Below are 14,366 nucleotides of genomic sequence, written 5' to 3' on the forward strand. Positions count from 1 at the left end.
TAGTGGTCTGAAATAGGTTGTTAGGGGCATGGTTATGTCTTATTAAGTCATGGTTTGAGTTATGAAAATTTTGGTTAAGTTTTGGGTTGATTCGGGTTAAAACTGGACCTTGGTCCAAGTTTTAAAACGAATCGTATAAGTTTGAAACGAGCTCGAGTTTATGTCTAAGAAACGATTATAATTATGTTTTGAAGTTTTTTAAAGTGTTTGGTTGACTTCGGGTCGAAAATTTGAGGTCCAGGGGTAAAATGGTCAATAAGGGTTTCTAGGGGAAAAACGGTCATTTTGCACACGGGTCGAGTTAGTAGCCCTGGCAGCGCCCTGAGCGCACGATTTGTCCATTTTTTAAATGTTTATGTTATCACGTTTATGACTTTTTATGAAATTATAAAAAATATGTTTCATTCTTGATTTTAAGGAAAATAACGTATATGTATGATTTTGATAGGTGATGAAAATGATGATGTTTTTGAATGATTGGAATTGGTTGTGACTGACGATATATGTATACGATGAGCTATAATGACAAGGCTCGGTGGATGGGTAATATTGTCGCAAATGTCCCCGCCGCTGGGTACCATGGTTATATGTAGATGGATCCATCGAATAGAGCTGATACGAAAGTCACAACTAACGAACTGAATTCAATTAAAGAAAATGAACAAATATATGATTATATGATGAGATGTTTTGACGCGTTATGCTTTTACGATATTTTTATGTTTATGCTTTTAAGATCATGAAACGTATTTTTATTACAGTATTTTTCACTGTTGCTTGCTATGTATGTGTATTCGTTATAACGTTGCAGGTGTGTTGAATCTTTATACTCACTAGGCGTGAATGATGCAGGTGAACATGTTTATGAGGAGGCTGGAGGTGCCGAATTCTTAGTAGGCGAGGCTGGATGTGTGCACATGAACCCGATGACCATATATTTTCCGCACATCATGATTTGTTACAAGAGTGCACATGATTATTTTATACGTTTTGGTTTTGACATATTGATGATTGTGAGGATTTTTGCTTGCTTCCTGTTATTTTATTTTTAACGTAAGTCTAATGTTGACGACTAGGTGAATATTTTTTAAACTGCGGTATTTTTAACGGTAATTGGATTACATCTATTTTTAAATCGGAAATCTTCAGCAGTATTGCATGCATGCATAAGTTATGAATTTTCGAAATTTAACTTTAAAAAAAATCTTGTGGCATTTTTAGTAGTAGATGTTTCATCTTTGGTCAAAGTAAGATATGTATTATTGAAATGTATTTCCCTAGTTCACATACAATGATTGTATAATTACTCAAACATAAACCACATTGTTATTGAAATCATTTACAAATCTCGATATCTAGCGGATCAAAAGGAGATGCTACTAGACGCTCTTATTATGATCCAATGGGTGCAATCAGACTCGAATTCGGACGTTTTTAGTCAAGGGTTGATGAAAAAAATCGGGGTAATTATGGTAAACTTGCATAATAAGAAGTGTTGTCTCTTAATCGTATTAAATTGTGAACACACAACTAGTTGTATCTCGGAATTATTGAGGGTCACACAAGTATTACATTCTGTGTTCTTATTGAGATATTCAAATTCAAGAAGTTGAATTTGGTAATTGTAAGTTTGTCGAAGATGAAGCATATAGCATATAAAATGGTTTATAAGTGTATTTCAAATTTAAAAGTTGTGGAAGTTAGGTTGAGTGCTATATTTTAGATGAAATTACAAATAGCTAATTTAGTGAAAGCGTTCCAAAATAGGCAGTTGCCAAAAATGAGTTAGTGAAAAAATTTGATCTTCGAAATTTTCACTTTACGGTATAGTAGCAAGATATCTACTCTCGTCATATCGAGGTTGTCTGATCATTGATAGAGATTATAATGATTATTTAATTTGTAAATTTAAAATATACTAATTGAATATTAATTAGTAGTTATGGATACTATATAAAATTCTGATGGAATATTCTAAAAAAGTCTAGAATTAATTAATAGTTATTTAATAATTTTAGGTATAATCAGATGTTGAAAAAGGAGATCATGACTCATCATGAATTATTTGACAAAATTGGAGAATCATAATCCAACTCTAACTAATAAGAGTCCTATTTAGATAATAAAATTTAATGGAGATATTTACAACGAGAAAACTCCAAATAAGATTTGATTAGGATTCAAACATAAGGGTTTCTAATTTAGAGTTATAGTAGGATTCTAACTTGGTCCATAAAAATTATAAATATGACAATGCATGTCATATTAAGATGTTGGAGTTTTTCTCTCTTCTCACAACTATTAGAACTTGACCATGACCTATTGGAGCTTACCCACATCCAGTCGCCCTTCAACCACCGGACACCACCGATGTCCAGCCGCTGCACTCCCACCGGAGTTGCAATATTTCGGCGAACAATTCTCAATGCATAATTTATTTTAGATCTCTAGTGTGATCTATAATAGAAATTCAGTTTTCGATCATGGACTTAATTAGGAGATTGAAGAATGGCGTTACTTCCAGTTGTTCCTTCGCAAATATTTACAAGAAGGACTATCTCCGCTCAAAAGTCAGAATAGTTTGTTGTTCAATATCTTAGAATGCAAAAGTAATAACTTTAAACATCCCATACATTGTTATGAATCATACGATCAAAACTGATGGGTTATGTAAATGACATGTTTAATTGGTAAGGGTTTGAAAATGTTTATTCATAGATATGGATGACCATTTCATCATGCACTAAACAACCCTCACTCGCACTTTCCAAATAGTAATAACTTATCAAGCGGAATAACATACGGTTATAATTGTACACCGTTAGTCTTTTGACCCAGGACAACTTGGAGGCTCTACGTACCAACATTGCACTTTGATTTGTTTACCGACTCCACAAGAGTTACCATGTGGCGAGGTTGAGTGTAGTTTTTGACATATGTTGCAGGCAATACAGTCCAATCGGGGATTCATCTCTCATATACTGGTGTTGATATCATACGTGATCTGATGAGTTAATTGTACAAGAAATCTTTGGTCAGAGTAAGACATGCAATATGGAAATGTGTTTCCTTAGTTTCATATACAATATCAGTATGATTACTCAAAGATAAATCACATCGTTGTCGAAATTATTTGCAACTCTTGATATATCAATAGTTACAGATTCGATCAAGATATATTTGTTGAAGAAACCGGATTTGAATTCAAACTACTCTAACATTTGGTCTAACGACCTCTTTTCCGGTATACTCCTTAGATAAATAAAATCTTGGCAAAGGTCTAAATTATTGTACTCATTGAGATGGACTCACGGTTGCAGCTTAAAGAATGGGGCCAACAGAACAAACACCAAGCACAAGTTTACGGAGGTAACCAAGCACTTCGTTATCGTGCAAACCCTTTTTTGCTCAAATTTTGTTTTTATTTTTTATTTCGACTTGATTTTGAAATAAATCGGCCAATTCACTTCCAATTTGATTTCCTTGTTTCCCAGGTCTATAAATATCTTCCTTTTAAGTTCCAAAAAACAAATACCTTCTTATTTTGTTAATTTTCCATTTCCGGAAGAAATCGAAGAATTTATTGGGATATATTTCGTATTTTTCTTCTATTCTACTATATATACTTCTGCTACATCAGCTAACCAAAATTAAAAATAATGATTAGAAAACATTGAAAAAGGAAAAATCGATCAGCTGCGGCTCTCTTCATCCACCCTAGCACGTGAAGCATCATTTTGTAGTATTTGTAACCGAAAATCTTGGAACTCTTGCGATCTTTGTCGTCTATGAAAATCCTCCCGATCCAGCGTTTCAAGAAACAAATCCCTCGACATCGGAAGCCGCCTAGTCCACTCCACGAAATTATCAACAAACGACCTACAAAGAGGGCAGCTCGAATGAGTCTGAAACCAAGTATCGATACAAGAAACATGGAAGACATGGGAGCAATCTGGCAAATGCTTCACCCACTCATCTTCTTCGAATTCACCCAAACAAACCGCACACTCTACCACGTCACCCTGATTAAGTTCTTCGCCCGTGATGGCAGTTCTCTTGATCTGAGTAATGGGGAGTGAATCCATTACATAGGAGCTCAATCCTCTGCTGTGAAACTGGGAAGGTAGTTCATCAACTTGTTCATTTATACGCCTCCTTCTATTCGAATTTCCAGTCAGAGTTCTTCTTATGACACGGTGTGATCTGCACAGAACCTCATAGCAACGAAACAGGATCAAGACACCGCAGATTGCCCCTACTAAACCGATGAGTCTTGGGTCACAACCCGAAGGGTTGAAGATTGAAGACATGAAAATTAATAGTTTTCAATGGATTGAAATGTTTAACAACGGAGATTAAACCCGGTATTTGGACATCATTGGTTAAGAAACTATACATTCTTGTAGTTAGCTGTCCTTTTTGATAGATATGCATAGGGATGTTAAAATCGATACATATTGGTGATATTTACCAAGAGAGAATATTGAATTATATGCTTGATTGTGGCAACCACTATATCAATTTGAGATAAAATTATGATACTGTATCAAATAACTAAAACTATTCTGTTTTCATATACAATGTAAATATTGTAATATAAATATTACTTTATATTATGATATCCATCGTGATTTGCTCCACTATTCAGATTCTCCTTTTTATTAAGTCATTCAAATTTTTAATGTTAGGTCGCAACACTGCTATGACTGGCAATGGGGCTGAACCACTACTCTTTCTGCCTTCACAGCCACTTCTGACTGACTGGACTTTGACTGGGTGGGAGCCTTCTTCTTAGCTACTGCCTTCTTTGGTGGAGGAGAAGGCACCTGCTCACTTGCTGCGCTGGTTCTCGCCTTACGCTGCTTTCTCTTATCAGCAGCCTTCGTAGCATGGACGCGCCAATTTCCCGGGCCGGTTGCAATTAATTTCTGTAACTTCTCCCAGGCTGCTGCCACAACGCTTCTGATAGTGTCATACGTCCCAAACTTGTAATCAACCTGCTTCACGATCAAGTTCAACAGAAGACCATTCTTAGCGGTACTAGTCGACTGCAGCCTTCTTGAATGATGGTTTCTCGAAAGCATCAGCAGAAATCTTGGTCCAGGCACTGACCAACTCTTCCTGGTCCATCTCAGATATTTCCTCAACTACCATCTCGGGCAGTCGAAATTTCATCAGAAAATTATCAGAGGTCGCATAGAAGTCTTGACCTCTTATCACAGCCTTCACAACCCTCTCTCGACTTCCTCTTACACAACAGCCGTTTGGAAAAAATCCTCTACTGCCTCCAATTACATGTCTTTATTGGTCCTGGTGCATAATTTTTAAATAACAATATGAAAACAAAGTAAAAAACTAGACACCGAGATTTACGTGAAAAACTACCCTTAAAAATTGTCATGGTAAAAATCAATTGCACGATGAAAAAAATTCACTTTAATATTTTATGGTATAAAAAGACTTATTGTGTTTCCAAAAAAAAACACATATTCTCTTGATGCAAAAAAACCAAACTCATCACAAATATTATAGAACTAAGTATCCAATTCTATGAGATGAGAGAAAAGTAGTGAGAATGAGATATTAGAGAATGAGGAGATAAACCTCTATTTATATAGCTCTCTCAATACATTTCATTCGTCCTCAACGCGTTGATACCACCAACCTCGATAAATTTTTGCGGACATGCACACCTACCTCATTAAATTCCACCAACCACCTACATTCTCTCATTTGGAGATTTAATTGAGAATCAAACACATCTCTACACATCCTTTCAATCTTGTGTCATTTCTCGCTGCTTAGGTTTCGACTAGGCCACTTGAAAATCTACAACCACTACAACAAAATGGCATACGACAACGGATCAAATCCGTTGTCGTAGCCTTTTTAAAACTGTTGTAAGTGAGGATGTTATTGAAAGTCCGTTCAATGACTACGGTTTTTATCCGTTGTGGTAGGTAAAATTTACTACGGTTTTCCAAAACCATCGCTAATAAAATTATCGACAGTTAGCAATCAAGACAGTCGCTAATTTTAGTGACGGTCAGTAATCATGATTTCCGGCGCTAATTTGTTTCGAAAAATAAAAAAATACCTTTAATATTTTAATAAATCTAAAAGAAACTAACGATCAAAACTAAAATCGTGTTAGAGAGAAAAATATTAAGTGTTGTGAAGTAGTAAAATCGTGTAAGAGAGAAAAATTTTAAGTGTTATGAAGTGGTGAGAAAAATTTTAACTGTTGTGTGAAGTGATAAAATCGTGAAAGAGAGAAAAATTTTAAGTGTTGTGAAGTGTTGTGGAGAAAAATGGACCGAAAATGGTGGTATTTATAGAAAGTTTGCAACGGATTTCGGAATAGCGACGGTAATTAAAAAACCGTCGCATTTTTAAATTTAGCAACAGTTTGTCTTTGAATCGTCGCTAAACTTAGCGACGGTTTCAACAAACCTGTTGCTAAATTTAGCGACGGGTTTTGTAAAACCGTCGCTAATTTTAAAAATGCGACGGTTTTGATAAAACGTCGCTAAATTTAGCGATGATTTTAGAAAATCCATCGCTAAATATTTCAACGTTTTCCAAAACCGTTGTTGTTTGTCCAAAAACCACGCCAATCGACAACGGTTTTTTAAAACCGTTGTCGATTGTCTAAAAAAATACGCTAATAGACAACGGTTCTATGAACCGTTGTCATTGACCCTAAAAACCGTTGTCTTTGACCCCAAAAAGAAAACGTTTTTTAAAACCCGTTGTCTTTGACCCCCAAAAGACAACAGTTTTCGCTAAAACTATTGTTAAAAAACATACGACAACGGTTTTTCACAAAAACCGTTGTCGTACGTGCGTTGTTGTATGCAGAATTTCTTGTAGTGAGCACTCAAACTTATCAGTGTTTACTGGCTTTGTCAGAATATTGTCCATGTTATCCTTTGTATGCGTCTTCTGTATATTCACACTTTTTTCTTTTACTACTTCTCGAACTAAGTGAAATTGGACTCCAATGTGTTTAGTCATGAATGAAATACTAGATTCTTTACGATCTGCAAGGCACTCTGAGCGTCACAAAACAAAAGAACTTTATCTTGTTTGTGACCAATCTCTTCTAATAAGCTTTTAATCCATACTGCGTCCTTGCAATCTTGAGTAGCTATCATATATTCTGCCTCTGTTGTAGATACAGCCACACTTATTTGCTGTTTTGAAACTTACTTCTCCCTCTACAAGTGTAAATATATAACCAATAGTATATTTTCCCCTATGAGGATCAACTGCATAATTTGAATCGACATAGCCCATGAATGTAAAATCCGATCCTCCATAACATAATGCAGCATTTGAGGTAATATTAATGTATCTAAGGATCCTCTTAACAATACACCAATGCTCTCGTCCAAGATTCGCCATGTAACGACTAACTGCTCTCATTGCTTGTGCACTTTCCGATCTTGTACAGATCATGGTGAACATCAAACTTCTCATTGCTGATGCATATGGTACTCGAGATATCTTCATCCTATTTGCTTCACTGCTAGGACACATCTCACAAGATTACTTGAAGTTAACAAGCAGAGGGGTTGGAGTTGACTTACCGTCTTGTATGTTGAAGCATTGCAAGACTTTCTTCAAATAATTATTCTGAGAAAGCCAAATCTTTCTGTTAGTTCTGTCTCAGAAAAGTTGCATCTCTAGAATCTTATTTCATGGTCTCAAGTTCTTCATATCAAATTCTCTAGCTAATTGTACGTTCAGTTCTTGGACCTAATCTTTGTTAGGGCCTGCTACCAACATTTCGTCCAACACAACAGCGAAATTATATAATTATCACCGGACTACTTGAAATATGTATAAGGGTCTGCATTCAGTCTGTTGTGTCCAAAGCTCATGATATATGAATCAAATCTCTTGTACCAACACATTGGTGCATGTTTGAGTTCGTTCAAATATTTGTTCAATCTGTAAATCAAGTTATCTTTGCATTTTTCTGCAAAATCTTACGGTTGGAGCATATAGATTTCTTCTTTAAGATCTCTGTGAAGAAATGCATTTTCACATCTATTTGTTCTAGATATAGGTAAAAAATCGTAAATAATGCCAATACTACTCTGGTTATTACAAGCAAAACCAAATGAGAAAATATCTAATTGAAGTCAATATTTTCGTTCTGAGCATAGATTTTGACAACCAATCTAGCACGATACTATTCCACTTGATTATTACCATCAAGCTTTATCTTATAGACCCATCTGTTACCAATGGCTTTCCTCCCTTGTGGTAGTCTAACAAAATCTCAAGTTTTACTTACAGCTACTGCCTATAATTATTCCAGCATTAATGTCATCCACAGGGATACATCTGAGCTTTGAGTAGCTTCATGGAAACTTGATGGCTCACCATATTCTATAAATAGACCATATGTAATATCGTTTTTAATGACATAATGTTGCGACTCTGATTGTTGCACTCCCAAGAGCAGGTTGTCCACAAGTAGTATAATTCGGTGAGTCCGATATCGTATCCACAGGGAAGCTAAGGTAATTAGAAGTCCACTACAATGTCTTTTTGTTTTGTTTTGTTTTTGTTTCTTTTTAATTTTAATTGTTTGAATCTTTAATGGGTAAATTTTAATTGTTCAAATTTTAATTTAAGTAGTTGAGATTAAAGGATCCACTCTTGGTATTTTAATAAAGTTAACATTAACGAACAATATTGAAATCTACTTAATAAAATGGTTCCAATATATTAAATAATCATATTTATATTATGTTATATATTATTATCTTATAAGTATATAATATATACCAAAACTTAAAAATGTGGTCAAGTATTTATTGTGCTATATATATTTGTAAACACTAAATCAAGGTTCCCACTTTAAATGGTTGGTAAAACCAAACTAACTGCAAGATTTTTGCAGCCGTTTTCTTTGAAGAAAAATGTCCTTCGCATGCTTCTGAATGACAAAATTTAATGACACTACTTACCTCATTGTCGGGTATGCAACGTCGAAAAATTTGATCTGGACAATATTTGAACAGATACGGATCATCCCAATAAAAGTTTTTTACCTCATTCAAAAATTTTCTTTTATCTTGGGAACTCCATTGCGGTGGCATTTTTCCTGTCACAAGAAAATTTACTATGTTAGCAAACCATGGTGTAGTAGTAACTGAAAATAGATGTTTATCAGGAAAATTATCGTTAATTGGTGTCATTTCACAAGATGATCCTGTTACTAGTCTCGATAAATGATCGGCTACGACATTCTCGGTTCCTTTTTTATCTTTGATCACAATGTCAAATTCTTGGAAGCAACAAAATCCATCGTATCAGTCGTGGCTTTGCATCCTGTTTGGTCAACAAATATCTAATAGCGGAATGATCAGTAAACACAATAGTCGTTGATCCAATCAAATAAGAACGAAATTTATCTAATGCAAATATTACAGCAAGTAGTTCTTTTTCAGTTGTGGATTAATTCATTTGAGCATTGTTTAAAGTTCTACTTGCATAATATATCACATAAGGCTTACCGTTTCTTCTTTGACCCAGTACTGCACCGACTGCATAATCACTCGCATCGCACAAGATTTCAAATGGTAAAGACCAGTCAGGAGGTTGCATGATAGGAGCTGATGTTAAATGTCGAATGATTTTATCAAAAGCATTTTGACATTCTTGAGTCCACTCAAATGCAGTGTCTTTTGTTAAGAGGTTACAAATGGGTTTAGAGATTAAACTAAAGTCCTTTATAAACCTCCTATAAAATCCAGCATGTCCCACAAATGAGTGAATTTCTTTAATGGTTTTTGGAGGGGGTAAATTGGCAATGACATCAACTTTTGCTTTATCAACTTCAATTACATGAGATGACACGACATGTCCCAAAACAATTCCAGAAGTAATCATGTAATGACATTTTTCCCAATTTAAAATAAGACCTTTTTCCACGCATCTTTTTAAAACTTTTTCCAAATTTTCAAGACAATTATCAAATGTATTCCCAAAGACAGTTAAATCATCCATGAAAATTTCCAAACAATTATCAACCATGTCGCAAAAAATGCTTAGCATACATCTTTGAAATGTTGCTGAGGCATTGCATAATCCAAATGGCATCCTTCTAAATGCAAATGTTCCAAAAGAACATGTGAATGTAGTTTTTTCTTGATCTTAGAGTGCAATGGGAATTTGATAATAACCTGAATATCCATCAAGAAAACAGTAGTATGGATGACCTGCTACTCTTTCTAAAATTTGATCCAAAAATGGTAATGGAAAATGATCTTTTCTAGTGGCGTCATTTAATTTTCTATAATCAATACACATCCGCCAACTAGATGGGACTCGTCTTGTTAACAATTCACCTTTTTCATTTTTTATCACTGTGATGCCAGATTTTTTTGGAATTACTTGTGTTGGGCTTACCCAACATCGAGTAGTTTGAGAACTTCAGTTTATCAGAAATAGGGTAGATAATCCCAACCTCGAGTAGTTTGAGAACTTCAGTTTTCACGACATCTTTCATGTGTAGATTTAATCTCCTTTGTGGTTGTTGAGATGTTTTAGCATTTTCTTCTAAGTGAATTTTGTGAGTGCAATTTAGTGGATTAATGCCCTTAAGATCTTTCAGTGTCCAACCAATTGCATTTTTATGTCTTTTAAGCATATCAACTAATTTACCTTCTTGATTACTTGATAGTTTGGAAGAAATTACCACCGGATATGTTTCATCTTCTCCAAGAAATGCATACTTCAATTCTTCTGGCAAGGGTTTTAACTCCAATATGGGTGGTTCGTCTTTGTTCTCATATTTTGCCTCAAATTCTTTTTCTGATCCTGGTAACGGGTGATACCTAATAAAATTATCAAGATCAATTTCAATATTTTCTTTAACAGTATCGATTGAACAAATATCTAATTGGTCACGAGTACTCCATTCTTGAATGTTTTCTTCCACAAGGGTTTCAATAAGATTTTCATCTTCACTTTCATCTCCTTTGTCATGTGGTTGCTTACAAAGATTAAACACATTAAGCTCCAAGGTCATGTTACCAAATGACAACTTCATTATTTCATTCCTGCAATTTATAAGAGCATTAGAAGTTGCTAAAAATGAACGACCTAAAATTACAGGAATTGAATTACAAGCTTCAATAGGTTGTGTATATAAAACTATGAAATCGACAGAATATACAAAGTTATCAACTTGGACCAACACGTCTTCTACCATAACTCTTGGCACTTTAACAGATCTATCAGCAAGTAAAAGTGTTACCGAAGTAGGTTTTAACTCGCCTAGATTGAGTTCTTGATAAACTGAATATGGAAGTAAATTCACACTAGCTCCAAGGTCAAGCAATGTTTTTTTAATTTTTCGTTCTCCAATAATACAAGAAATAGTAGGACAACCTGGGTCTTTGTATTTCAAAGTATTATTATTTTGAATGATTGCACTTACTTGTTCGGCTAAAAATGCTTTCTTTTTCACATTCAATTTTCTTTTCACAGTGCACAAGTCTTTCAAAAATTTGGCATATGATGGTACCTGTTTTATTGCATCTAATAAAGGAATATTAACTTTTACTTGTTTAAAAATATCATATATATCAGAATTCAAATTTGATTTTTTTGTATTTTTCAATGCATGAGGGAATGGTGGTGACACTGTCTGTTGAACCTCCTCTTCGCAAGTTATGGGTTCCACTTCCTTACCCTTTGAAGTTGATTTATCATCATCTTCACAAGGTTCAAGAATGGATTTTTCCACAACCTTACCACTTCAAAGGGTAATAACAGATTTTACCTGATCCATCGGTTGAGTTACAGAAGTTCCAATTTGTGAATGATGATCCTTGGGATTAGGCAGAGGTTGTGAAGGAAATTTATCCTTTTCATGAACATTAAGTGCAGATGCAAATTTAGCAAGAGTATCTTTCAAATCTGTCATGGTTTGAGCAGTTTGAGTATTGATAGACTCTTGCTTTGCAATGAAAGAATTCAATAAATCTTCCAAATTCCTTTTAGGTGGAGGAACATAAGGTGCATAATTTTGAAAATTTTGTTGATTTTGAAAATGTGGTTACGGAAATTGTGCAGCATTATCATTCCTCCAACTAAAATTTGGATGATTTCGCCAACCTGGATTGTAATTTTGAGAAAATGGTTCAAAATTTGGTCTTTTGAAATTGTTCAAAACATTGGCTTGTTCATGGAGACATTCTTTAAAAGAGGGAAAGTGGGACAATCTTTTGTAAAATGATCACTTGTATCACAGATGTGACACACAATTTCTTGAACAGATTTTAATTGACTATTCTTTTTCAATTCAAGTGCATCAACTTTTCTTGCCAAAGATGTAAATCTAGCTTGAAGATCATGTTCATCTTTGAGAGTGTACATACCTCCACCAGATGTAGGAGATTGAATCTTGTTTGATGGTTCGATTGTACCTATAGTGTCCCAATTTTGAGCATTTTCAGCTAATGAATCGAGATACAATTGCCTCGTTTGGATCTTTATCTTCAAATGTTCCATTACACATAAATTCAACCATTTGTCTATCTTTAGGTGTTAAGCCTTCATAAAATTGAGAAACAACCCTCCAAATTTCAAAACCATGATGTGGACAAAGATTAAGCAATTCTTTGTATCTATCCCAACACTGATAAAAATTTTCTCCTTGTTTTTGAGTGAAAGTGATGATTTGTCTTTTGAAAGAATTTGTTCTATGCGATGGAAAAAATTTTTTTCAAAAATTGTTGTTGCAATTCATCCCAAGTTCGAATGGATCCCGATCTAAGATTTTGTAGCCAAGTTTTAGCTTTATCTTTTAAAGAAAAAGGAAAAAGCTTAAGTCGAATGATGTTCATGCTACAATTTAGATCATTATATGTGTTGCACACTTCTTCAAACTCTCGTAAATGCATGTATAGATTTTCAGAATCTAAGCCATGAAAGTTGGGTAAAAGTTGGATAATACCAGGCTTAAAATTGAAATGAGATGCATCAGGGGGAAAAACTAGACATGAAGGTGCACTAGTACGTGTAGGATTCATGTGATCTCTAAGTGTTCTTCGTCTATCATGATCATGTTGAGATTGAATTTCATCTTCATTTTCTTGGATGGGTTTTTCCGCCATGTTTTGTAAAAATTAAGGGTTATTTCGAATGAGTCGACCACTAAATGTACGTGACCAAATGCTCATGCAAATGCAAATGCAAAAGAATAAAAACACACAAAAGCAATAAAAATTCAAATAAATAAAAATAAACTATAAAGGAAATTAAATAGACTTGAAATTAAATTATACTTCCCCGGCAACGGCGCCAAAAACTTGTTGCGACTCTGATTGTTGCACTCCCAAGAGCAGGTTGTCCACAAGTAGTATAATTCGGTGAGTCCGATATCGTATCCACAGGGAAGCTAAGGTAATTACAAGTCCACTACAATGTCTTTTTGTTTTGTTTTGTTTTTGTTTCTTTTTAATTTTAATTGTTTGAATCTTTAATGGGTAAATTTTAATTGTTCAAATTTTAATTTAAGTAGTTGAGATTAAAGGATCCACTCTTGGTATTTTAATAAAGTTAACATTAACGAACAATATTGAAATCCACTTAATAAAATGGTTCCAATATATTAAATAATCATATTTATATTATGTTATATATTATTATCTTATAAGTATATTATATATACAAAACTTATAAATGTGGTCAAGTATTTATTGTGCTATATATATTTGTAAACACTAAATCAAGGTTCCCACTTTAAATGGTTGGTAAAACCAAACTAACATTTAAATGCTTCCAAGAATTTAGTGTAACATATAGCAACAATAAATCAAAACTCCCACTTATAAGTAGGGTATAAAAATACTTAAAGAAATAAATATAACATAAACAATAAATAATGATTAAATAATCTAAAACATAGATTCTTACCTTTTAGTAACCTTATTATCATGCCAAGAGTTTCACCTTTTCATCTCAACTTTAGGAAGTTAGCTATTCATTATTCAAAGTGTAAAACTTTGAATATGAAATTATCATGCTAATTATATTTAAATGAAGAAATAAAAGAAAAATATAGAGAGAAATATTGTGAACTCAAAGGTTTGTTCATAGAATGAGGGATATCTCAATACATTACAATGCACCCATATTTATAGCCAAATTTGGGGAGACAACCACAAATAAAATATTATATTTTTACACAAAAGTCTTCATTGGTGTTCCAAGATATTATATTATATTACACATCACTTTTGAAATTCTTCTTCTCCGAATTTGCTTCTTCACATAAAAAGAAACATGTGGATAATTGAGTTGTCTAGTTGTGGTATTTTTTTCAAACCATTTGACCA

This window comes from Primulina eburnea, chromosome 2 (assembly GCF_022965805.1).
Source record: "Primulina eburnea isolate SZY01 chromosome 2, ASM2296580v1, whole genome shotgun sequence".
Classification (NCBI taxonomy): Eukaryota; Viridiplantae; Streptophyta; class Magnoliopsida; order Lamiales; family Gesneriaceae; genus Primulina; species Primulina eburnea.